A 27361-nucleotide genomic window follows, 5' to 3' on the forward strand; every position below is an offset into this window, starting at 1 on the left:
ATGCCATCTGTGGGGACTTGGATAAACTAAGAAGTGGGCCCATGACAGCCTCAATAGGTTCAACAAGTCCAAGTGCAAGAGTTAGACCTGGGAGATGAATTCATTGTTAGAGCAGCCCTACCAAGATAGATGAAAAACTGGACATGACCCAACAGCAGATGCAGCCCAAAGGTAAACCATAGGGAATCTGCAAGTCAGGCTGGCCCTGCCCAATCAAAACTTCTGCTTTGTATAGGAGGGGATAGAGTTCCTGTAGCACAAGATACTCCTGGGAAAACAGTCAGTTTACTCATGCCTCAGGCAATGACAAAACTCATGGGATTGCTTTTGTGCAAAGACCTGGGTGTACTTGGTAGGTAATGAGGGAGGATCAGGAAGTCTGGTGTGGGCTCAGAAGGATTTGATTTTGGCTAAGAATAATTAAAATTTAAATTTCAGGGTGTAAATTACCAGATAACACAGTGTGTTATCAGTTTTATGGAGGCTATATGTCCATTACCACACTGGGTACCTTGTGGCATCTATTTTTGCTATGCCAGATCTGCAGATCTGAACCCAACTCACCTCTGATTGATATATTAGAATATGTAATTTGAGGAAACCAGATGAGTGAAGTAGTGATGGAATCAGAGTTGGCTTCAGCAAGCAATGATGCACACACCCATCTTCCCTGCCTGAATGACTGTTATGACGTAAGGAGCTCAAGGTCATGGATTAAATGGACTTCCATAGGAATGGTCCACAACCTAAGGGAATTATATGTGTCTGTATATTTATTAAAAGACAGAAAAAGTTGTGGGAAATCTGGGACCTGGCATGATACAAATGATATTAAATAATGGGCAGATACTGGTTGTGGCTGAGGGAAGGTTCATTTTCTTCTTAGTCACTGGTACAGTGTTTTGGCTTTACCATGAGAATTCTGTTGGTTACATATAAATATTTTGGTTGTTCCCCAGAAGTGCTTACCCTAAGCTAAGGACATCAGTTTCCCACACACTGTCGGTGAGCAGATCTACAAGAAACTGAGAAGTCACATGACCAGGACAACTGATCCAACCTGGACAAAGGGCTATTCCATACCGTAGAACATTGTGCCTAGGATTTAAACTGTGGGAAGTTGCCCAGAATGGTGGACAGTAACAGCTTGAGGACAGGCTGAGCATTGATCTGTGGAGTGTGAGCAATTGTACCATGCATCACTTCTTGAGTTTTATCTATCTCTCTCGTGCCTGACTCCTTCTTATTGGTATCATTATGATTGTTATTGTTATATTTTATATATTGCTTCAATTATTGAACTGTTCATATCTCACTCAATGAGTTCTCCTCCCCACTGCACTGGGAGGAAAGTGAAGGGAGTAGAGTCAGAAGGGAGACAAAGGAGCTAGTAGCTATGTAGCATTTAGTTACTATCTGGGGTTAAACTATGACATCTGTCCAAAGCGTATTGCACTTTTCCCTGTTGAATTGCATTGTATTTTCCTAGTTCCTCCAATTCAGAGAAGTTTATTTTCAAGGTTTTCTTACCCTTGCCTATTTCTGGGGTTCCTCCCATGAACAAATACAATTTCCATAAACTCTAGCTCAATGTCTATTAACTGAAGAGCAGATCCAGGACAGACCCATGTGAATAGTAAACTATTGGTAATTATAGTTTGTAGTTTGTTTGTAACTATAATTGGTTACTTGTGTTCAACAACAATCTGTATGTGCCTTAAACACAAATTTCATTAAGATTATATAGTTTTCTTATAATAACAAAAATGGATAAGATGCAAAATATCCTTACTTTTCCTTCACCAACCAGCCTACCATCATATTCAAGATGAAAATTAGACTTGACACAATTTTGGCCATACTCCTTGTTTTCTGCCAGGTAATGACAAAGAATTCGTCTGATTGCTCTTGCAGTGTTTTTTGCATGAATCAAAATAAATGGACTAGCATATATAATCTTATAGGCCCTCTCTGTCTTTCTTTACTTCTGTTATGATTTGACACTGGCCAAATGCCAGGCACCCATGAAAGCCTCTTGGTCACCCTCCCATGCCACAGCCAGGTAGAGGAGAGAAAGAGAATTAATGAAGGGTTTGTGAGTTGAGATAAAGACCAGGAGAAAACACTACAAGGGCAAAACAGGTCCAACTTAAATGTACAAAGTGAATTTATTACTAACAAAATCAGAGGAGGATAATGAGAAGTGAAATAAACCCTTTAAAACAGCTTCTCTTCCCCCAAGCCCTCCCTCCTTCCTGCCAACAATGCACAGAGACAGGGAATCAGTTCATCACCCAAGATTTTTTGCTGCTCAGGGAGAGGAGTCCTTCCCCTGTGAGCCCATGGGGACAGCTCTCTGTGAAATTCTCCAGTGTGGGTCCACTCTCATGAGCATCAGTCCTCCCAAAAGTGCCACAATGTGAGTCCCTCCCACAGGCAGACAGTTCTCCCAAAACTGCTGCAGTGTGGGTCACTCCTCCATGGGATATAGTCTTCCAAGGACAGGCTGCTCCAGCCTGGAAGCAGGGACCTCTTCTCTCCACTGGGTCTCTCACTCCAGGCATCCCATGCTCCAGAGTGAACACCTTCCCCATGGGGTGTGGGTGGATCTCTGCATCCCCCTTGAACCTCCACAGGCTGCGGGGGCACAGCTGCTTCACCATGGTCTTCACCATGGCCTGCAGAGGAATCTTGGCTCTGGTGCCTGGAGCACCTCCTCCCCCTCCTTCTTCACTGACCTTGGTGTCTCCATGTTGTTTCCTTCACATGTTCTCACATTCTCTTCTCTGGCTAGGAAAAAACTGTGTGCATTTCGTTTTGATTTTCTTCTTAAATATGTTATCACAGAGGCATCACCAGCCTCTCTAACTGGCCCAGTTTTGGCCAGCAGCATATCCATCTTCAGAGCCATCAGAGACTGGCTCTGCAGGACATGGTGAAAGCTTCTAGAAGCTTCTCACAGAAGCCGCCTCTGTGGCCCCCCGCTACCAAAAACCAGGCCGTGCAAAACCAACACATATTAAAATAAATTTTAACTGATTGTCCTTTACTTGGGAGAAAAAAAATCAATTTCTAATAAAGGTTAAAATTCTGCTTTGAATTTTAAGGAAAACTTTTCAATTTCTTGACTCAAAACAACTTCTGGTGTAAAGTTGTTATTTTGGTGATTTGTTGGTTGTTTTTTCCCCCTGCATTATGAATGTAGTTAGTAATAAAAAGTATTTAAAATCTCACTGCTGGATTGGAAATACTTTTTCCTCAGGGCCAGAGTACATTCCATTAGAGCAAAACTACTGTTTGCAATTAAATTTTCAGTTTATTGAAAAAAGTGCATTAAGTTATTTTGTTCTAGAATGACCCAAAATAGTTTCCTTAGTTTGTTTTTAATTATGGGTAAGTAACAATACCTACGTTCTGTGAAGCCTAACTCGTAAGTGAAAGGTCTTGAGTGATTATCAAGGTTAAAAGTCCTCATTCCAATTTTTAATTTTAGGAAAAGGAATTCAAATTCTTCAGAAGCTTATGCTAATGCACTGAGATTCGTTTCTGGAAATTAAATATATATGTTACTTGTTAAGGTGAACTGCAAACATTCTTTTCTAAGGAAACATTATAGAAGTTATGCACTTACAGAATCATAGAATGATAGAATTACCTAGGTTGGAAAAGATGTTTGAGATCATCAAGTCCAACCTATGATCTAACACCACCTTGCCAACTAGACTATGGCACTAAGTATTTAATCAGTCTTTCCTTAAACACCTCCAGGGATAGTGACTCCACCACCTCCCTAGGCAGTTCATTCCAATGCCCAATCACTCTTCCTGTGAAGAACTTCTTCCTAATGTTGAGCCTAAGTCTCCCATCGGACAGATTAAGACTCTGTCCTCTCATCCTGTTGCTGAGAGAATAGACTGACCCCACCTGCCTATAACCTGTCATTTAAAAACATGTCACTGTCATTGCAACTGTAAAGTTCTTGCTTAGTTGCGCTCTTCCAGGAATGTTTTTTCTGGAACAGTCTGGACGAAAATGAAAGGTTATTTTAAAGTGCAGAAATCTAAATTGTGCAGAGGTAGCAGAAGAATATATTTTAATCATGTTTGTAGTTAAGAGAAGAAGCTGAATTTTCAGTGATCAAAAAATATGAGCAATTTATTATTTTTTCCCTCATTTCTCACTATACTGTAACAGATAACAGGAAAACAATCCAGCACATATTCTCACTGACAGCTATGCCTATACCTGTTTATAGTTTTTCTCTTCTCTTTTAAGCATGATCTAATAATGTTTTAGCACCTGCTAAATGTACCTGTTTTGAGAAACTGGACTATGTATGAATATTCTGAAAGGTTGTAAGGCATATGCTACATTGTGCATACTTATTCTTTTGATTTAACACTGTAGACCAAAATTTTAAAAGAAATATCTTAAGGTAGAATTATTTGATATGTACTGGTGAGAACAAAAATCCTAGGAAAAAACATTCATTTACTCACTAGTTTATTCTTTATATTAAAGCTGGCTTAATTTTAAACATTAGCTCTTTCAGATGCTGAAATTTTGTAGACATAGACTCTCCTTGGAATGACATTCATAGTCCTGCATATCTTTTACCAGTCTTTACTCCCTGTTTAAAATGATGAGGTTTACTACATTTTGACACACCTAGTCTCATTCTTTCATCATAAATAGTTATAGGAAAGAAAAAAGGAAAAAACAAAAAAAGAGCCAAGGAAGCTTTCCAGAAGAAAAGCCTTACACAGCTTATATTCCATTGTGACTCAGGAAACCTCTAAACTATCTTGAATTGTTCATAATAGATAATTTAAACATAATATTTTTTCATGTTAAAACACACTGTTTTGGATACTTGTTACCAAATCAGCTCAGAAGATAATTCAATGATTTTTGGTAAATACTTATAGGCATAAATGCATTATTAAAAAAAACCCCAACCTTTATTTACATTAATCTTGTCTTGTGGTAGGTGCATATTTCCATAGCATAACAATACCAAGAACATGAATTAATTATTTAAGTCCAAGCTAAAATTAATTTCAAATCATACATTTACCTCTTGGGTTAACTAGCATTTTAAATCAGATTGTTTATGGTAATCTTACATAGTTGTATACATATGTAGTACTTATATATATATGTAATATTTATATACTACCTATACTTGTATATATGTATGTATATATTCTTAAGTGTAATCAGAACATGCAGAATAATGGTATGATAGCTTTCCAAATTGTTCCCTTTCAGAATTCAGAGCACTCTACTTCCTATCTCAAGGTTAAGATTTTTTTGTCCATATAATTTGTATGTCTATAAAAGACAATGATTTATCAAGAGAGGAGTGAAAACAGATCAATTTCCTTTGAAGAAGACATCATTTACCAAGAACAATCTACTTCTTTTTTGTTCTTTCTCTAAGTGAAAATCTCCACTGTCTGATAAAAAAATTCCACAATTTTCACAGACCTTCAATATTAGGGCTTCAGCCTTCTACTTTGTATCCAAGTCAGAGAAGATGATCCTGATAAATATTAAGGAAAAGGAGAAAAAAAATTAAGTCTTTGGATTGTTTCCCAGATTATTTTGCTTCCAGTATGTATTCTCAGAAATTGCCTGTTTTGATAAAACATCCTGGATGTGACAAGACTTCATAGTTTTGTGTTAGCAGATAGAATGAAAATAAAGAGTAGCAGATGGCACCCATCTAATCTTGAAATGAGATTTAAAAAACCCTTATATCATTGTAGACTTGAGTAAAAGGAAAAGTTTTACTGACCTCTGCTTGACTACATACAAACTTAAACTACAAAGTGCATAAATGAACATCATTAACTTTTGAAATAAAATAGTAGCAAGTTACTATAATTCACTAGAGTTGCTGAAGTATCATGCATCAAGAAAGTGGGTTCTTTAAACTAAAGTTTGTAAAATGAAAGAATACTATTGGAAGCCAATCTCTCTTGCAAATATAAATAAAAACTAAATCATTTTTGGTCACTATACTTGTGAATATTTGTAAATAATAAAATCTGAACTCAAAACATCATAGATGATTTTCAATCAAGAATATTCTCCAGATAAAAAATGTTATATTCCGATATGACATATTTTAGGGGGAAAAAATAATCTTTATTTTTTAATGTGCTCCAACACTGCATTGATAAAAATATAGAACGAAATATTGAAATTATCCTTTGAACTATTTTAATCCAAGCCAAGGCACACAGCAAACAATTAAAAATTTTCTTACAGAATTCTTCTGTTTTGTTTTCCAAGAAAGAGGATATAATCAACGTTTACGTATAGCCACCATAACACCATACTTCAATTCACCCAGCTTCAAGTACAGCCAACAGAAAAAAAAATATTTTAATACACACAGAAAAGCACCAGGGGAAGTTGTTACCATTCCAATATTTTAGGATTTTTGTTTCTGACTTCTAAGGCTCAAAATATAATACATAAATATCAATAGTCTTCACCTATATAATATAAATAGCTCCACCTGCAACTCTGAATACATAGACTCTCTACAGAAGAATACTATAATATAGATAAAATAGATAAAGAATTAAACCTATCAGCCTGTGTAATAGCTTTTAACCCTATTTTCATATAGTAAAAGTAATTTCCACCCTCAGATTAGCTTAGTTGGTTAGAACAGAGTGCTACTGATGTCAAGTTTGTGAGTTTGATCCCTGCGTGGGCCATTCAATTAAGAGTCGGACTCAGTGACTCTTGTGGGTCTCTTCCTACTCAGAATATTATGTGTGAAATAATCAGTCTAACAAATACAATGAGCTGTTCTATGTGGGAAGCCATATTTAATCAAGTAAGTAACTGTACTTCTTGTTTTGAAAATATAAAGACAGGTTTGCTAATCTAATTTGCAGCAGATCTTGAGAAAACTTACTCAAATATACAGTATAAACAGTTTGATATTCCCCCTTCCATGAGTAGGGGAATATCAAATATATTAGGACAAGATATTGAGATAAGAAACAATGATGCAGTTTATGCATCAGGCATCTTAACCTATAACATGTATACTGTACACATGGTCACACGTAGCAAGCGGTGAGTTGAAATTGGATTGCTTGTAGGTAGTTTTTGCAAATGTTTTGCTGAATGACAAGATCACATATAAGTATTTCTTTCAAATAAATTGTTTGTGATGAATAGATGCAAATTAAAAACCCAACAAAATAGTTCATTGTGCAATGTCAAAGTATTTGCTGAGTGGGTATTTAATACCTACACATTGACGAAAATTTCTTTTCAGGGCCTGGAAATATAAATTAGAAAAAAAAATACATACTGGCAACTTGACAAAGTCAAAATTCCTATTTTCATATTGTCTGCTCCTCCGATACAATGATGAGCATGAATGCAACAGCAATACATTAGGTCAGTATATCAACTTCAATGCCAATGACTTAGGATTCTAGAAGCAGTGAGTAATTTCAATAAATAGATAAGTAAATAAAATATACTTCTAACCTATCTCTGAGGATTTATGAACCTTCAAAGATAAAGTTTGATGATGTATGCTAACTCAGTCTTTTATTTCACATTAATAGAAACTTAAGGGAATAAAACCTAAATTATGTAATGTACTTGAACACAAACTTTTTCCCATCAAATAGGAAGATCAAATCACTGACCAAACTCTCTTATGAGAGTTTGGTCTAAATTCAGTAAAACCACTGCAATAGTGTCTTGGTTTAAGAGAATTTTAAGAGGTGGACACTCTAAAATGGGTTAGCTCCCCTTACAGTTTTACCCAATCCCTTTCCACCAATAAGGAGAAACAAATATGAGTAGATAAACTATAGGACATGTTCAGTGCAGTATGTTGTCTCATATGCAATAAATCCACAACTTGTTGAACTGAAGTACAGATGGACATTGACTGCAAAGTGACTGTCTATAAAATCCATGCACAGCAGTCCATTCCTGTGATACAGAAACACCAGTACCATATACTGCACCTGTACTGATTACTTAGTCAGAGAAGTTTTTACTTGGTTTACAGAATAGTCAAAATTAGGTCTGTGATGACAAATCACTGCTGTCCTACACAACTGAGAATCTGAAAGCTCTTCCACATAAATTCACTGCAATCGATATGAGCAGCATGTAATGCAAATCCTTGAGTAGCAATGGAATGGTTTAGAAAGCCAGAAAATAAATACCAGCCAACCAATGATCTTACATTTTTCTTCAACAAACAGATTTTCAGGAGCATAGGAATTCTGACTAAACTTTCTGAAGCAATTACACCTTCTGGAGAATAGTGATGTAAATCTGAATCAAAATGAGTACAGCGTGTTTTTGTTTTCTAAACAACTTATTCTCTCAGTTCTGGCAATACTCATTTAATGTCTGTGTTGTTGGTTTGTATTTTGCTCAGTATCAAAAAATGAAAGAATACTTATTACAGCAAAGTACCATAAACCATGCTGACTGCTTGCATTTTTGATTTTAATTACCACTAACTTGACATAGCCCTTCTTGCAACAGTACCATAGGAAAGATTTGAAAAATAAATTGCAGTAATTATTACAGTTCTCTATTGTTCCATTCTAGATCGACATAAGTAAAGTAAAATAAACTATAGTTCATCAAAGATAAGTATTTTAACTGGAAACTGCAGGGAGCTGTTTACTGCATTTAGGAAAGATACCATATAAATTCTTGTGATGTTGGGGAATCCCAGCTTTGCCAAGAACACTCTTTCTTGTACCATGAAAAGAAGCAGCAATGTGAATTATATACTCATACACAAGCTTACCAGTCAAGTAGCAGCATGTTACTGGTCAGAACTTCAAAACATTTCAGTTTACTAATACTTTGATTTTCCTGCACTGAAGCAAACCTCTACTATAATACTTTAAGAAGCTTGTCACATTGTCTGTGATAGATAAAACCAGCAGTTTGAAACACTTATGGCTCCTACTCACCCACCCTGCCCTTCTGAGAGGGATGCTGCCACTGAGGCATGGATATCTGATCCTTTTGTCAATCATCTCCTGCACTTTTCAGCCTGGTGTATTATGGTTCACGATGGGATGAGACATACCTAGTTGGAATGGCAATGTCCAGAAGTGGCTAAGGCAGACAGCTGGGGAAAGTAATAGTTTCAGCTGTTTTCAGTATTCAAGATTGTCAGAGACCTAACCATACACACACGTCCCGTGCCCTTATCATACTACCACAAAAGCAGTTCAAGCCAATAACACCATCTTTAAAGTAGCAATGCCAGGGTTTGATGCCATGTCCCCCCGGTGTAATGAGGCAGTAACTTGTAAGGAGGGACCAATGCATGGCTTGAGGTGGGGAGTGTGCTGAGTGGTGACAGGCACTACTTGACTGGCAGTACTTTTCCAATTCATTAAGTTCAGCAATCAATTTCCTGAAAATGTCAACGGTTTTCTTACAATGTGCATGTAGCTGAAGATTTTTGGATTTTCCTTCCCCAGCTAAACATAGAAATAAAAGAAAAAAAAATAGGGGAGACTTCTGTGATTTTCATGGTTGAAGCTCACATTAGAAGGTTAAGAACAAGTTCAAAGTCTGGATGTTTATCTGAAGAAAATGAATTTTTGCTTTGAGACTTTGAAAGAATTCATGGGATTTATCCACTTAACTCATACGAGTGAATGAGAGTTAAATCAGTTTATGGGACTCAAGGGATAAAGAGTCACATGAGGGACCAGTATGACATTACCTTTGACTTCCCATCAAACCAAAAATACCTCAGGAGCAGAGGTAGACCTTTTAGGATATTTTGAGAATTTTCCTTGAAGGCCTTCATTCTCAGCCACAAGCTGTAAGAATCAATGGGAATTAGCACATGTCCTGCAACATTAAAAATCATTCCTTTCCATCTTCTCCTAGAGCAAAGCTGACCATACTACTCAAGTCTAAATGCAACTTTAAAGCATTTCAGCCATATTTTGGTTCAAAATTGGTGAAAAGATATGAGACAGCCTAAGTTTAATTTAAATTGCTCCTCAACTTTCTGCACAAAACTTTATTACATTTCACTTACAAACTTCAATGTTGAACCTCAGTTACTTAATACAAGAGGAAATTTAAAAATATGGAAGATGAAAAGAATTATGATAAAACATTACTGAGATGAAGAAGAAGTAAACTTTTGATTTGTACTTCATGCAATAAGTAGATCAGTTAATAATAAAAATAACTTCCATTTTAGATGAAACAAATAATTAAATCTAATAAAATCCATCTTTTAAAACGAGACATTAAATTAAGCTACAGGCTACAAGACTTCAAGACTTCAGGAACCAAATCATAAACCAAATAAAATACACACTGAAGAAAGCCAACCCTTTTCATCCTTGTATGAGTGGTAGTATTTCATACTGCGGTAAGGAAAAGGCTTGAATTAAATAATCAGCAGTGATGCCTTTTCAGCCCTAAAATCACAAGCCAAACAAGATTAAAATGATAAAAAGCAGTTACCATTTATTGAAGGTCCTCCAGGTGTACTTATGGTGGAACGTACAGTGATATGATTTATACCTAGAAAAGTAGGTATAAACCTACTTTTTAGGTTTAGCAATTTAGCATAATTGACAAAAGTTGTGTAGAAGTATAGTTAATGAAGTCATTCCCCTCTTGTTTTGGCCCCCTGCTGAAGGCTTCCCCTTGCTTCTAACCTCACACTATGTCTAAATACATGGGAAAGTGACATGGCCTTGGTTCACTGAAGAAGCATAATTAGAATAAGATTCCAGGAACATGTTTGTCTAACCTAACAGGGTAGTTAGCTAAGAAACTATATAACTGTACAATAATAGTCTATAGAGTTATGAGTACATGAAAAATATATAAAAAGCAAATATTTTGGCATCAGCAGATGCAAAGCAATGGTTAGAGACAATGTTTAGGAATTCCTAAATGATTCAACTTCTATTCCAATACTAAATATAATTTTGAATTTGAATAAAAGTCTTAGTTTCAGTGGTTGACCCACAATATTGCAATAAACACATTCAGCTAACTAATGAGCTTTTCTGGCATCTGTTGCTCTCCTTTTTATGCTATGTCTAAGTAACTAAAATCTGGAGAGCAAAGTATAAACTCCAATCTGCAAAATATTATTTTCTTAATTTAGTCCACAAAGTTAACAACTAGTCCACCTATGAAAGAAAAGTCAAGCTCTTTCAAGCCTAAGGCATTGTTTAACCATCTCAGGGAAGTGTGTTTCTGTTATAGATCCTTATTTTGTTCCTTTAAATGAGTCATTGTATTTTTCAGTAAGGGAGTGTGTTGCTGCAACATATGAAAATAGTTACACTTGGAGCAGATATGAACAGCATGTACTTAGTATCAGTTTTCCCTTTGTCCTCACTTGCTCTGAGCATGACATATTGTAAATGGAGATCCTCTGAAAATAAATGCTCTCCCTCTCAGCAGAACGATAAACAAGAGAGCATACACGCAGTATTTGTGGTTGTGATGCTCTCTTGTGACAGGGAACATGTGAAGCTACATAGCCAATAAGTCACTGTATCTATTTGCTCCCATTTTCAAACTGCCATATTCTTTATCCAAACTTCACTTGAGCACTAAGGTGCATACAATATTTCAAACTATAACCACTGCATCATGTAATGTGACCAAATCTACTGCCCAGAAAAAGCATACAAACTTTTAGGGTCTAGTGCTGTCAGAGTACTTAAAGAGAGTATACACGTTAGTTATTTCTCTTTGCTCACAGACAACCAGATTTTCTTCCCCAAAATTTATGTTAGTTGGCTGAAGAAAAACACCATGAAATTGCATCTGACAACAGAAGTCCTGCTCACACAGTGTGTAAAGCCTTATGGAATTCAAACTTTAGCAAAGACAAATTAGCATAGTTACACCTGTTTTGTCCTGTCTATTAACCAAATTTTTCAGTTATGCTATGATAACTCAACTGAGATTGTGTAATAGAAAAAAAGAAAAAAGAAAAAAGAAAAAAAAAAAAGAAAAAAAGAGAAAAAAGAAAAGAAAAGGAAAAGGAAAGGGAATAGAAAAAAGGAAAAAAAAAGAAAAAGAAAAAGAAAAAGAAAAAGAAAAAGAGAAAAAAACCCACTCAGAGCATATGCTTGTCAGGTTACAGTAAGCTTTCATTGTGATCTTTTCTCTAACTTTGCAGGGAGTGTTTTACTCAAGAGATTTGTAATTTCATCTATTTCATTTTTCTATGCAAGACAATAGAAAGTACTTCTTGCCCTTAATAGATTAAATTTATTCTCTCAGTTCAGTGAAATCATAGCTCTAAATTACTTATATTCATTGTTCCATTGAGGAATGAGTATATTGGAAGCTTTACTACTTATGACAATGGATGGTAAAATTATACTCTAGTGAAGCTTGATTTTCCTTCATGAAGCACAACAAAAGTAGACCAAAAGTCATTGGAAATTCTAGTTCATAGTTCTTGCATCAGCAAAAATAAAAAAAATACAAGCCCTCAATACTTAGTACTGAAATAACTTGAAAGTCTGAAATCAGTTTGAAATTATTTTCTGAAAAAATGTTTCTTCAAGGATTTTCATGAAAGTTTGCATGCACAGAAAATAGTTGTGGTCTCCCTCTCTTGTAGACTTCCTTCTGTAATCATGCAGAGACGCATAACTCGCTATGCAGCAATTAAATGGGTTGTTTCATTTTGAACTAAATCAAAGATGTGGTTAATATGACAGTGTCTTGGCAGACAAAAAAGTTGAGAGGAAGAAAGCAGAATAATCAGATAAACAAAACCTAGAAGGACTTGAAAGAACATCATTAAAATGCATATAAGATTACTTGGAAAGAAATATTGGTAAACTCCTCTTCTTCTGTTTTCTAATGCATTTAATTTGACAACTATTTCATGTATTATTTACAGCACAGACATACAGTCTGCCCAGAAAATGTCCTAAGAAAAGGAAAGCTGTGTCTAGCATTTTGCACAAATATAAAAGCTGTTCTTTGTGATCTTCATGGAAATGCAGTATTGCAGTATTAAATGCTTCTAAAATTATAGACAATGATTTTTTGTTTGCCTAAAAAATCCATGAATGAGCAAAGAGATACAGAAAATTGCAAAATCCAAAATTATCTGAACAGATCTCTATAAAAACTATCACTTTAAAATCTTTTCAGCTCAGTAATCCTCCTTGACTTAAGCTGAATGAAACATTTGAATAAAAAGAGGGCCTTTCAATTTCAACAGTTTCAGCTAACCAGAAATAATGATATGCCTAAAGAACACTGAGAAATATAAGCATTAGTTGCAAGAGAAAGAACACTTCTTCAAACAACTGTTTCAAGTGTTCCAGCTCTGGGGACTAATAACTGATTGGTACTAATTTGCATGGTCTCCAGTCTAGTTTCTATTGGACACATGTTCAAGCCAGAAAAAGAACATCTTGTCATAACTAGTATTATTGTTCAAAGTTTCAGGAAATTGTCCAAGATTGAATAGGTCCAGGAAATTCTCAATTCAAACCTGACTCTCACAAACAGTTTCTGTACTGGGGCAATGTTGGATGTATTTGAGTGTTGCTGATGAGGTGTACCTGTTCTGCCCCAAAAATTTTCTCTTTAGAAAAATCACTCTGAAATTTTAAATGGCTGGTACATAATCCTGAAGAATCAGTATTCCTCTGATTTTTTCAGAGACAAAATAACAGCAAAGCAAAAGAGGTTTTAGGTACAGCATCAGAATATAATACTTTTTTTCCCCCACCTTGTCCCATGATAAAGAAATAAGCTTCAGTTCATCACACTCTCATGAATGGCAAGAAAAGAATTACATATTGACATGAAGGACCTGTAGCAGCTGAAAGGAGATAGAGAATTTAAGTAAAAGATAGCATCCTAGTAACACTATGGTCATACATTTGTGAGTCTTAAGCTTTTTGTCACTAGAAACTCTTGTCTGTGGCATCTCTGGAAGCAGAAATTTAAATCTCACGGGAGCTTTGATGTCACTATCTAAAGCACATGGTTACTTCTTGTTGTAATGTAGCTGTTCATATTAGCAAAAGAAGAGCATAATTAGTTTTTATTTGGGATTTTAATGTATTTTAGCTGCATACAGATCAATAAATAGATGTCTAACCTCTTGATTGAGATGAGCTTTTAAAACACTTTTAACTTTCAGTAATTTCTGTGAGCCTCAGGTGACCTTCTCTAAGCAGGCCTGACTCACAAACTGAGCCTAAACATCAGTTTAGATTAGGAAGGAAAGAAAAAAAACTAGTGAGGACACCAGCAACTTTAAAGTATATTGGCAGCTGTATGTAAAATAAAACAAATCTTCCTGTACAGGATGTTTCCTTATGAATATATCGGGAACAGCTTCACTTCCCAGTCAACAATAAACCGAAAAAAGCATACTTGAAAAGAAAGGAAGTATGCAGCACAGTACATGACGCAAGCCTCGGTCTAAATGAGAAGCTATGAATCACTAGTACCATGTGGCATTACTGCTGCTGTAGTGACAGACCACTGCATAATTGCAGTGAAATTCCCCTACTCATTCTAAACTGCAGTGCCTCACATTTCATTATAAATTCAAAATGCAGAGGAAGGTTATGGGTAAACATTTCATGTCCTCTATGTGTATGTTTTTGGAAATAATATTTCAGAAAGACATGTTTATAAAACTCCCTATTTGCTAAGGCTGAAGACTTCCATTTATGTCTCAGTTTCCTATTCTGAACTAGGCCTGCTGTAACAGGACAAAAAAATTTCAGTGATGCATAGTCTTCAGGTGGTCATTTCAATCCAGCAAATTTCTTCTAGCACTTTTTACTACTCTCTTTAAAATTAAAATAAACACACATTTTAATGGCAAAAATTCATTCACATTTTTAATAGAAAGCATTTTCTATGTTTCCTTGTGGAAACAGAAGGAAAGGCAACCCTATGATTCTTGATATGATTCTTTTCTTAAGATAAGTTCACAATAGTGAAATTCAAGAGTTTTATCACTGACTTGTGTATTGCTTTTTCCTGCAATGATCAAATGCCTGGAAGGCAAGTAACTTGGGACACCAGAATGTTGGATAAATACAATTTTATTGCTAACATTACATGAAATTAAAATTACACATTCACTTATTTATTTATTTATTTTAAGGGTGTGAATCCCAAATATTTACAAATAAAAACATTTCAATATTTTCCACAACAAACCCCTATATTAGAGTTTCTAGGTGCATATATAACCAGGTAATTTGTTGAATACAATATATTTCACACAATGGATGGTATTTTAAAATACATCCAGATACATCAGGAATTATCTTATTTTGTCAAAGCAGACAGTATTGTTAAGAATTTATTTATATTAAAATAAATTCCTCCTCTCTACTTTTGAATAATCTGAATAATCTATCTACTGAAAATTGGCCATTGTATTTCTCATAAAAGTACTCTTATAGTCATTTATGTGTCTTCCCTTAAGACAGAGAAATCATGTATAGCTTTACTACGCATTTTGAAGGGTTCTTATAGTCTGAAGTTCTCATTAAGAAAGTGAAGGTTAGAAAACTTTACTTACCTTGGTCATCAATTCTTCTAGAGAAATACGTGGTTAAAAAGAAATGCTCACACACAGCTCCATAGATTTTAAATGCAATCCTAGGATAATGTGACTAATCATATAGAATCAAGAAAATGTATCTCAAAAATTCTGCTGAACTCCCATTCATAATAATTTTATATTCTGCTAATGCATTACTAACTCCTTTATGCCATTTTTTTTGCCATGAGAATCATAGTTAACAACTTTTGTGACTTCCCACTACATGTTTAGGAACAAATGACTGTGAAGTATAAGGTGCCTCTATGGCAGTATCTATCTAATAAGCAAAACATCAAGCAGACCAAGTCTCTTGCCAGATCTTTAATGACAAGAGAATCATAATATTGTTGATACTTGACTGTGCCACATCATATGCCTAAAAGGCTGGGAAACATCACATTTAATGCATCATTAATCATCATGTATTCAGACATGTCAATAAAAAGCTGGGAAAGATTTTTAGTTGTGGTATTTTTGCTCACTACAAGGATGCCATCAGAGGATTAAAAATGTGTAAATTCATGTGAATGGATAGAACTACCACTAGTTAATGTCTAGAAGCATGTCACAGAGTCAAATAGTTGAACAGGAAAGCATACTTGCAAAAGCTGTACTACTGAATAAAAATGGTATAATAGATGATACAAAAGTTGGTTACAACCTAAACTCTAATTTTTCCAAAGCATAAAACTCACCAGATAAGTGATGAATACTTCCAGACACTTTTATTATAAAAGTGAATAACCTGCAAATGCATTTTTACACACAAGCCTGGAAGATAGCTGTGCACCATTCATACCTACTGCCATAGAAAGACTGAATGGAATTTTGAGCATTTATATATTTGATCATTTAAGAGCAGAAGAGTTACTATGTCTTCTGGTTTAAACTAAAACTAAATCTAGTTGAGGGAATTGTTGATCATTATGGAGGTACGTATACAACTTGATAAAGAAGTATGTAATTTTCATTCCCACTGGCTTGTGTGTTGTGATTCTACTGTCTCATCTGAAAGGTTGCAACATTTGACTACAAGCAGAATGATTTTTAAATTACTGTTCCAGTTCCTATGTAACAAACTTAATATAAAAACCTTGCTGAAAAATTTTTAATCACAGCAATAAGACTACATACATGAACCAAGCAAAATTAGCCTGCTCCTGAATCAAAATGTTGTGTTATAGGCCTCAACCAAAGTAAATAAAATAATAATAAACAGGATACAACTGATGTCAATATTTATTCCTTAACAGAAATATTTTTCACAGGCATCTGTTTGTTACTTACATTTACTAATGTGACGCAAACAAGCAAACAAAATGCAACAATTTCTGTTGGCCTGAAAAAATCAGTTAATTTATTAAACAATGTACTACAGTACTTTCATCTAAAGATCTCAGTGTAGCCTGGAAGAATTAAGCAAGTCTCATATTAGAACCTTATGGTTGTTATTTCCTCACAGTATGAATTAAGCACTCAGCTTGAACTTAATGAATAAGACTCAGTCAAGTCACTAATTGCTTTGCATCTTCAGAAATCTTTCTCAGAAAAGTTAAATGATTAATTAATATGAGTTATTACAAAACCTGCATTACACAGGTTTCCATTAGAAACTGAAATCTGACAAATTCTGTCAGAAAGATTTCCTGTTTTCCTCTGGCAAGAAGTATAGAGTTAAAAAGTAAATACAGACAGATTTTTATGAATCCAAGTCTCTTCTAGGAATATAAACAAAAGTCTTTACATGTGTTCAGTACTCTGTGGATCACAATAAAAATATGAATCTACTCTAGATTCTTTGCTAATTGAGAGCTGAGAAAATTCAGCAAATTTATGTGACTAAACGGAAGCAGTTAGGTAGCAGATTCTTCAAAAACTTAATCTGTTACTGTAAGTTTGAAAGCCTGTGCTATATGACTATTACACAAAGAGCAAGTTGGTACTGAGAAATATTGTAATATGTCCTTTATCCTTTAAATAAGTCAATTAATGCAGGCAATTGAATGCTAATGTGCAATTTTAAATTTCTTGGTTTTTTTGGTGTTGAGTTCATAGTCTCCCTCCCCAACTCCGCCTGTTTTAATCTGACAAGTGAAGCAAGTAGCCATGTTTTCCATGTCATCAAGGACTGAAATGTTTTCTGCATCAATACAGATTTTCACAGGTAAAGAGGCTATTGGCCAAATCTAGGAGTTACAGACATCATCACCCAAAAACTCCTCCAAACTTTATTTGCCAATTCCTGCTGCGTGGCCTTTGCTAAGCTATTTGTTTCCACTTCTGGGTGAATAACTTTTAGGAGAGTCAGAACCAGTTTCACTATTATGCATGATGTCTTTTTCAGTTTAGCACAGAACCAGTTTCACTATTATGCATGATGTCTTTGAAGCCTGTCTTCTGCTCTGTATCACATTAGTAAGCCAAACATACCTTCTTGGCTTACACTTCATGATACTGAGTGCATGCATCTATGCCTGTTTATGAATCTGTATTGGCCACTAGATTTGGAACTTGTCTTTGTTATTGTATCGTAAAACTGTAGCTCATTACAACTACTTTTGCAGTAAACTCTATGTCAGTGTGAAGAACCATTATACTTGTGGCACTTCTTACTTTCCTATATCCACTAAATACCATTTCTTGGTATAAACATCAGATTTCCCTACAGTCTGGGTTATGTCAGAAAATTCTTTACAAACAATAGTGATGTTTGTAAAAACTGGAGACTGCAATTCATATACAAATGAATCCTGTAATGAAAAAGAATGGAGAATAAAAGAAGTAGGGAACTCTAGCCTGTTTTAGCCCAGGAATCCTGTATTAATGTGGCAGTCTGCAAAGAAAACAAAAAGAAAGAAAGAACATGGACACAATCATATGGGGTCCATTTTACACACAACATATATGCCAGATGTACATTGCATGCAACCATACAGATAAATAAAACAAGCATGTTGATCTGCTTTTCTTAACCTGCTTAATACAATCATCTTACTAATTTCAGCTGCAAGTTACAGTTCAAGTGGGTGTCAAGGAGGAAACCCTAAAAGAACACAACCAGCATTCTGTCAATGCTACTTATGGTACCACAGAATATGTTGCAAGGATTAAAACAGAAAAAAATATTCCCATTCACATTTTTTTTTCAGATTCCTTTCCTTAGAATTGAAGAAGTTGTGCATCAATTTAGTTTAAAAAAATAACCAAATAATAAAAACCAGGGAGGCTCAAAAAATAGTTCTGCTAATTTCCCCAGATGCAATCACACAATTTAACAGAAGATATTAGCACTCCCAAAAATATTGACTTTATCATATCCTGAGACTATAAAAGCCAATTACATAAACATTATTCTAAGAGATATAGTACAGAAGAGGTAGAAACTTGGAACTCATAACTCAAGTGAAAAGACACAGTCCAGGCAGCTACTGGTTGGAAGGCAGTTTGTGACATGGAAAGAAATAAGAGTCTTCTCTTATCAAAGCAAGTCTTGATACTGCAGTTCTCATTAACTCCAAATCCTAGTTGATATAAGTGAAAATGTTAGTAGAACTTGAAATTTCTACTACAAATGTTACATTACAGTTATCACTACAGAAATTACTGCAGCTTTTTGATGAAACAAGCCTCGCATTTTACCTAGTAGTTAATAAAATGTGATGTTAATCATGTGAATTTCACTGGGTGTCAAAATAGCAAAATACCAGCATATGGCTATTACTTTTAGTGCCAATAGTTGGTTTACACTGGGGTAAAGTCAGCCATGGCTCTGGCTTTTCCCAGCAGCAAGCAGCCACTGAGATGCCAGGGAAATGCTTTGAGTCCTTCCATTCTCACCAGCAAACTAGTTCTGTACCTCTCTAATTTGCTCCCCAGCTCCTAATCATCCAGTACTCAGTTCCCTAAAATAACAAAGTATTTTGGACAAGAAGAATGTTGTGAAGTTGAACATAGAGAAATAAAATCAAGATGTAGATGAGGCACTTAAGGACAAATGGTGAACTTAGCAGTATTGGGTTAATGGATGGACTCTTAAGAGGCCTAAATGATTCTATAATTCTATGATTCTAGGAAAAAAGAAAACGGCATGCAATTTTTTGGTCTCATTGTTACCAAAAATTCAGTAAAATAAAAAAACTCAACACCAAGAAGAAGCCATTAAGAAGCAGGCATTCTCACAGGGGGATAGCTCCTCCTAAATTATGCTGAGTACAGGGAAGTTTCTCTTTATGTATTGTATTCTATATACAAATTTATTGATTGTCCCAGACTCAATATGCATATGATAATCATTTCCCCAAAATCACTAACCATCATTCCCTTCCCTTTTCTGCATGTGTTCTTCTCTTCTGAAGGTCTTTCTGGTGGCCCCTGGGGGTTGGGGACCCCAGTGTTCCAGTAGACCTTGCTGAGATGGCAGGGCACTGAGGCTGGTGAACTTCCAGTTCTCTTTCTTACACCATGGGCATTGTGCAGTTCCATAGGCCAGCGGTTTTGGTAGAACAAGCATTGTGCTAATTCACCAGGTGTGGACAAATCTGGTAATACCATCATATAATTTCCACTCACAGAGAGCTTTATGAGTAGAGATTGCCTATATCAGCACCACTTTAAAAGCAGGACCAGTATGAAAAAAAGATTTTCTGAATTTTTTACATATACTTTAAAGATATTTTGCACAGGCACAATAGTTTATGGGGCGGGTCTTAGAATAAATTAGAATTGCCATAACTATTTTTAAACACTTTCAGCTGATTTGAAAAGAAAACAGAAGTTCTCACACAGCAATGGGAAAATTAGGTCTCAAGTGGAACTGCATTGTTCTGAATGTTCAATGGAAAATCTCAGTTCAGGTAAAGTTTCTGATTTCTCTGTGATGATTGATTGAGTTGTAAAATTACATGAGTGATTAACAAACACATTTAAATTTGGTTTGTACAATCACTAGCAAAATCTAGACTTCAAGTTTTAAGTAGGTTATGTTCATCTTATGTACAACTCGAAAATACATGCTTCTATAGTCTTTTTAGTTCAATTTTTACTTTTACTGAAAGATAGTAATCAATCATTTATATAAAGTGAATTTTGTAGGCCAAGATTTAATCTGGTAACTTTGATCATCCTTTTCTAAACCTTTAAACTTGGCTATTAACAGTTCTCTATATTGACCCATGAGCCTGAAAATAATGATCCAGCCTGAGATGGTGGAGTATTTGTGCAAACTCTTCACATTCCAGTTATCTGAAATCTAGACATGAGCTGTAAAATAAAACCCAACAGACTTCTGCCTTGGGATTGGCTCAATGTGAAAAGATAGGGTCTCGATGCCTTCTCAGACGATGAAATTGGCAGAAGCTACCCAGTAGCTTAGACCAGTTTAAGACTGTTGCTTTTCATAACATGTGAGACATTTTGGGATAATCTTTAAATTTCACATTGTAAAAAATTTAAAAAGAAAGAAATTCCTCACACAACTGCTCATGCATCACATTTTTTTCACCACAAATAAAAGATATTTTTGTCACAGTTGGTTCCTGCATGCCATTATGTGAAGCTACATGATGAAACTTCTCTTTACATGCTTCCCTGGCACCTGAATCACTTTCAAATTTTTAGCTGATTAGAGCCCACAAAATGTTCCTCACAACTTTACCACACATTCATCCCTCACGTACATTTGAATGAAACAACAAATTCATCATAACAGATTTGCTTTCTGAGGAGTTTCTACTTTGTTTTGTAAAAATGATTGGCTCTTGTCACATTCCACTGTGAGGAACTGCAAGAAGTTCTTTTAAAAATAGATGGAACAAAATTAGGTCAACCAAGACAACCTTGTATGTGAGAACCATTTATTGATAATAAAAACCAAAAAAAGGAGTTGCCCTACTAAAGACAGCTAGAAAAAACAGAAAAGGAGGAAGGAAATGGAAAAGGAATGGGGTGAGAGAGAGAGAGAGAGAGAGAGACAGGAGACAGAAAAAAAGCGGGTGTTACCATGAGTGGATCGGAGAGTGTTGTTCATGTCCACGCAACGCGGGGTGCGTGCACTCTACCTGCTGGGGAGCCTGTGCAGCTCTCAGAGGCACAGCTGCTGCAGGAATGGGTGACCAGACATGCAGTGAGTGAGGAGGCGCTTGGGCAGGAGGTCCAGAACAGGGTCAGGGTGAGGATCGTGGTGATGGGTGGATTGGGGGCAGGCAGGGTTGGACCCAGGTGGCTCAGGCAGGGACACAGGGATGAAGCGGCAGGGGGGCAGTCAGGGACACAGGAAGGCAGGACATACAGGAGGACAAGCAAGAACCAGTGAGGGCAGAAGAGCCAAAAGGGAGGGTGGACCTAGGGCAAAAAGTGCAAAACAGGCTAGGGCCAGGGCCAGAAGCCAACTTCAGCAGGCAGGAGTTAAAGCAATAACCACAAGACCCAAAAGGCCCCCAGACTCATAAAGACCAAAGTCAAAACACAAGTCTAAAAAAATAAAACAAACCCCGGAATCACCAAGCTGCAAAAAACATCAGACCCAAAAGCCCCCACAGCTTGTGACACAGTTAATGTTTGTATCCTGTGGCTGCCCCCAAAATCTGCCCGCTTACAGGAAACCATTGGTCCAGTCCAACATTCCCCTGGAGTCCATTGGTGGAGACCTTTCACCATCTGATTGGAGAAGCCTCTCTGGAGGGTACAGTGTCTTGGGTGTTCCCCTGCTGTCTGCCTGTCCCATGTGAAACATGAAATGGTTGCCAGAAAAGTCACCACACAGACAAGGCTTTCTCCATCTTCTCCTAGTTGACTCCTGCAAGTGGCACATATGTAACCCCTCCCCCACATGCCTCTGACAAGCAGTGTTGAGACAAATCAAAGCTAAACTGTCTCTTCACACCTCCTCTAAAATTATGCAATACATAGTCTGTGAGAATGTCATTGCTATGGCCTCTGATAGTTAAGATAGTGTTGAGAGAGGCCTCTTTTCTACTCACTCATTAAGGTTTGTACAGGATAACATTAAATGAGAGCTACAGGATGATTCTAGTCTATTACCCCCTTCTTTACAAAGGTCTTTTATATGTTTAAACTCCAGTTCTTAGTTGATAAATTGATCCACCTTCTTCTTGTAAGTTATTTAATGGAACCACAACCCTGGTACTTGTATGTCTGCCTTCTTTTAAGGATGATACATACAAGAAACATAACAGCCACAAAACACTGCAAGGCTTTTATTGATGGATTGTAGAAACACATACATATACTTTGTTATATCAATATAACTATATACATGCCTTAGCAAATTTTTTGCTATATTTCTTTAGGGGATCACATACTTATCTCGTCTTTCCGCAGGGCTTTGAACTAGATGAAGTGAGTTTGGCCTCAATTCCTATTCCACTCTGCAGGTGCACCAGCTTGGATGAGGAACTAGGCTGCCCCTTCTTCCAAGTGTGGTGAGGTTACTGCTCCATAGTGCGTGCCTCTAAAGGTACAATCTGATTCATTCCCAGGTGTTCCATAAGAGCTTTGGGTATTATCATTCTTTCCATACCCCTCTGCTTTACTGAGGGAATATTTTCCACACTATGGGAATGTGTATGTTTATGTCAATGCATTCTCAATTGGAAGTCAGAATTGGTTAATTGATTAAAGGGTAAGAGCTGACAACTAAAAGTACATTCATAATGCAGAGGGGAGAGCCCTTCAAAGAGATAAAGAACACACACAAATAGAAACAGCAAGCACCATATTTGATAAAATTTGTGTATTCCTCATTTATGAACAAAATTCAAAGTAATGAAAAATATAAATGCAGCAAGATAACAAAGAAGAAACTGAGGTAAAGCCAGAGTACATGCAACACAAACTACATGTTTAGAACTTAGAAGAAAATCCAAGAGCTAATATTTGCCTAAAATGCATAGGCTATAGAATGAAAACATTGGCTCAATAATCTATAACTTCTCATCCATATTACTAAAGTACATGCTTAACTAAACTGGTAAATCAGCTGCATTTTAAAGGCTTGAGTCCTTAACACATAATAATAAACACAAAACCAGAACTATTTCAGTGTCTTGTCAGTCATCCATTCTGACAATTATGTCACCGTCTTGATCTCTCATTTCTCCCTCAGCCTTTCTGTGTCTCTGTGGGTATACAGGTGCATCAGCTTACTTGAATTTCTGGCTTACAAAATCTCCCATTTTGTCGTGGTCCCTAGCTGGTCAGAGTGACCCCGAGAAAAGTTAGAAAGTCTCTTTTCCCAGCCCAGCGCTTGAGGAAGGAGTCAGAGCTCTTAATTTCTCAGTCTCAAGGTTGTTTCTTGTATCTTATCTATAAAATTCTTTCTCCTGTCCAGCTGAGGTCCACTCAGCAAGACAGTCCAAGGCATTCTCCCTGCCCCCAGGGTGGTGTTTTGTCTTTATACTAAAAACTATGCATATAATGTTTACAATTATTTTCCAATACCTATCACCTATGTTAATCAGTGAGCTTCTACTCTAAACCAATCTAAAAGTGCCAACATCACAGCAGAAGATGGAGACAAAGAAGAAGAAGGAGAAAGGCAGGACATGCCCAGATCCCTCCATCTTGCGCCCTGAACCTCCATTCTAAAAAAGCCCAAAATCTACTTTTTCACCTCATGATAAATTCACTATCATTCTACTTAATTTGTCGTGGCTTGCAGATCTTCATCTAAGGTTGGTAACTTGCTCCACAGGTCATAATCAAAACCACAGGCATTTTGGGCTCTGTGCCACGATCTCTGAGACCCCTGGCAGGGTTCTTGGCTGCTCAGGATAGCCAGAGGGATATCCTGGATCCTAACACCATTTTTTCATTCAAATATCTCCTAGTCCTCCCTTCTTAAACTAATGTGCAAGATGACTCAAGGATAAACACCCCAATGATATAAAATGAAGTCATTATGTCTCTAAACATCAACATCAAGTCAGTGCCTCAGCTTATTGCTGTAAGCCTTGTTATTTTCATGTTCAACGTCTCTGACCAGTTTATTATCCTCTTTCATTGAGTCATATCTAAAATTAAAAGGTAACCTCTTTGAGATATGGGTAATATCATAGAATCATAATATTGCCTGGGTTGGAGGGACCTTAAGGATTATCTAGTTCCAACCCCCCTGCCATGAGCAAGGACACCTTTCACTAGGACAGGTTGCTCAGAAATCCATAAAGACACTACAACAGTTTTAGGAAATGTTAATAATTTCATTATTACAAAAATGCCTTAAAACAGTGAAGGCTAAATAGCTCTAGTAATTATCTTTCTAATTAAGTTTTGAATTAAATTTAAAATTTAATAATTTCCTGATTCTTCAACATAAATTCTGTGAACCTTTCAAATAAAAAAATTCTACTTTCATGTATTAACTAAAGTTTTAAGCTTAGTCTGTTCATGTTATTATCACCATCCCATCTGAAATAATCTTTTCCAGTTGTTTGTCTTATATACATAGAAGATACTGCTTCATTTGTTGTTAAAATAAATCTATCAGTATAGGAAGCTGTTAGGACTGAAAGATATTGAATATATGTGATTCTAACTGCAGCTATTATAGCCCAAGAATCTTCACTGTACCAAACAAAACACAGTACTGTCAGGCTTTTAGTCCAATGACACTTTAAAGAGTACAATCAAAGCAAATAAATACCAACTTTCAGGCTTGTTTTGAGCCTTAGTAAGATTTCAAATACTCCAGCTTTCCTAATCACTGCTTAAAAATTAATACATATATTAATACACACAAAAATAAGTGAAGGTATAGTTTATGGAGGTAACTTTAACATGGAATAATCTAACATCAAGGCAATCACTTCACTGTAAAACAATCTGCTCTGTTAGGAACACATTTTCAAACTTCATTACCTATAGCATAGTAATTACTCTAATCCAGGTAAGAGTAGGGGTTACCACAAAGCTATTAGTATATCAGTGGTAATGCATTACAGTTGGGTGAACTGGAACTAATCAGCATAACTCACATTATAGGATATCACTAGAACAGGTTTATATTGAATACTTTAATATTTTTGCAAAGATTTCCTCATGCAACATTGGTTTTGTACTTAAGTCCAAAAATATAACATCAATCAGTTAAGGAATCTTTTTTGCTTTTGACAGATTGAGTTCTGCTTGTTAAAAGAATATTTCTTTTCATTGCTACGATTGGAATTTACCTATCATCTATTAAAATATTTGCCCTTAAGAGATGACCTCCCAGTTTCTGAATAAGTGAATAAGCCCAGTTTATATGGTAACAGTGACTCAACCTTTAAATATAGAGGCGTGAACTGTAATTACCAGTCACCCTCAATCTTTCCTAATTGAATTTTTCCTCCACTGGCACATATTTAAGCTTAAGCCTTACCATTTATTCTACAATACATTATTACAATTAAACCAATATAAGTTAAATTATATCATTGTGTCTGAATACATTTGACAAGTTCATAGAACTTGGTAAATAATTAAACTGGACTCTCCCCAAAACCTATGTAGTAACTTCATATTTCCTCATTTTCAGAGCAATATCATGACATAAAAATACATTCAACCTTCATCAAAGTATGAATTTAGCTCACTTAAACAAGAGTCTCCTGAGTCTTAGGCCAATTCCGAAGTATTCTTTCTGTATAAGAAATTTCAGAAGGCTATTACCCAAAAGAATTGCCTCAAAATCAGTTAAATCCATAAACAACATGAAACAAACACCCCCACAGCTCACATTTAAGGATGAATTCATTACTTCTGAGAATTTATTAAATAAAATTCTTCAGACAAGTATTGTCTAATATTTACCAGTAAATAAAGGTAGAAACATCTATTATGATTGCTCCCAAATTTCTGTCATTAATCACAATTGAGTTATTTGTAACTATGCCAAATATTTATCACCTGAATTGAAATTTCCCTGCCTCAGGACAAGCATTTCAACTAGATTGACTCAGTAATTTGAAATAACAAAGACTTACATAGTTTAACTTGTTCTTGGTTGTGCATATGCAGAAAGATTATTTGTATGAAATCTTGTAAATCTTGTACTTGTAAATCACATATGATTTACCGCTAAGAACTCTTTCAGGGTACAAGGATTGCCAGTAGTTCTAAGGATACATCATATTTTAAGCCCCTCTGGAAGTTAAGCCCTACCCAGCTGCTCTCCTCCCCCATCCCTCCTCTGATGAAAGAGAGACACAAAAAGCAGAGATACAGGTCGAGGTAACAATTTACTGGAAACAGCAATGAGACAAGAAAATTAACAGTAACAGCAACAATACTAATAATAACAGCATATAAAAGAGGGTGATTACATACAAAATGCTCTCCAAGTCTGACTAGATGTGACCTCAGCTGGCAGCACTCTATTGTTCCCTCCACCATGCTTTTTTCCCCAAGCCTGAAACAAGGAAAAAACACAGCATGTTTTTCAGCACTACTCCACCACCCTGCCTATTGTCTGTTGTCATGGAAAAGGACAAAATGGTTGCAGAACTTCTCCATGGCACCTTTTTAATTCCATCCGAAGCCACTCCCCCTTCTTCTCAGAAGTGAAAAGCCCTTACTTCTGTCCCCCAGCAACAACACGAGTGGTATAGAATAAAAATATAGACATACCCACAGGCCCCAGGCTCCACTCCCTCTCAACTACTGTAAAAAAGTTAACCCTGACCTTGGCTGAAACTAGAACATTATCCACCCCTTATTCCATGGCATTTATGCCATGCCCAG

The 27361-nt window shown here is 36.0% G+C and overlaps 1 long non-coding RNA gene across 1 annotated transcript; it reads right to left on the reverse strand.

The window, feature by feature from the left end:
* Positions 1-2648: 2648 nt before the first annotated feature.
* Positions 2649-27028, reverse strand: LOC143695768 (uncharacterized). The gene is made up of 3 exons (XR_013185301.1): positions 26948-27028; positions 5491-5545; positions 2649-2790 (listed from the first exon to the last, which is right to left on the reverse strand). It is a non-coding gene; the product is annotated as an uncharacterized LOC143695768 (long non-coding RNA).
* Positions 27029-27361: the final 333 nt, after the last annotated feature.

The sequence above is a fragment of the Agelaius phoeniceus genome, chromosome 1 (assembly GCF_051311805.1).
Source record: "Agelaius phoeniceus isolate bAgePho1 chromosome 1, bAgePho1.hap1, whole genome shotgun sequence".
Taxonomy (NCBI): Eukaryota; Metazoa; Chordata; class Aves; order Passeriformes; family Icteridae; genus Agelaius; species Agelaius phoeniceus.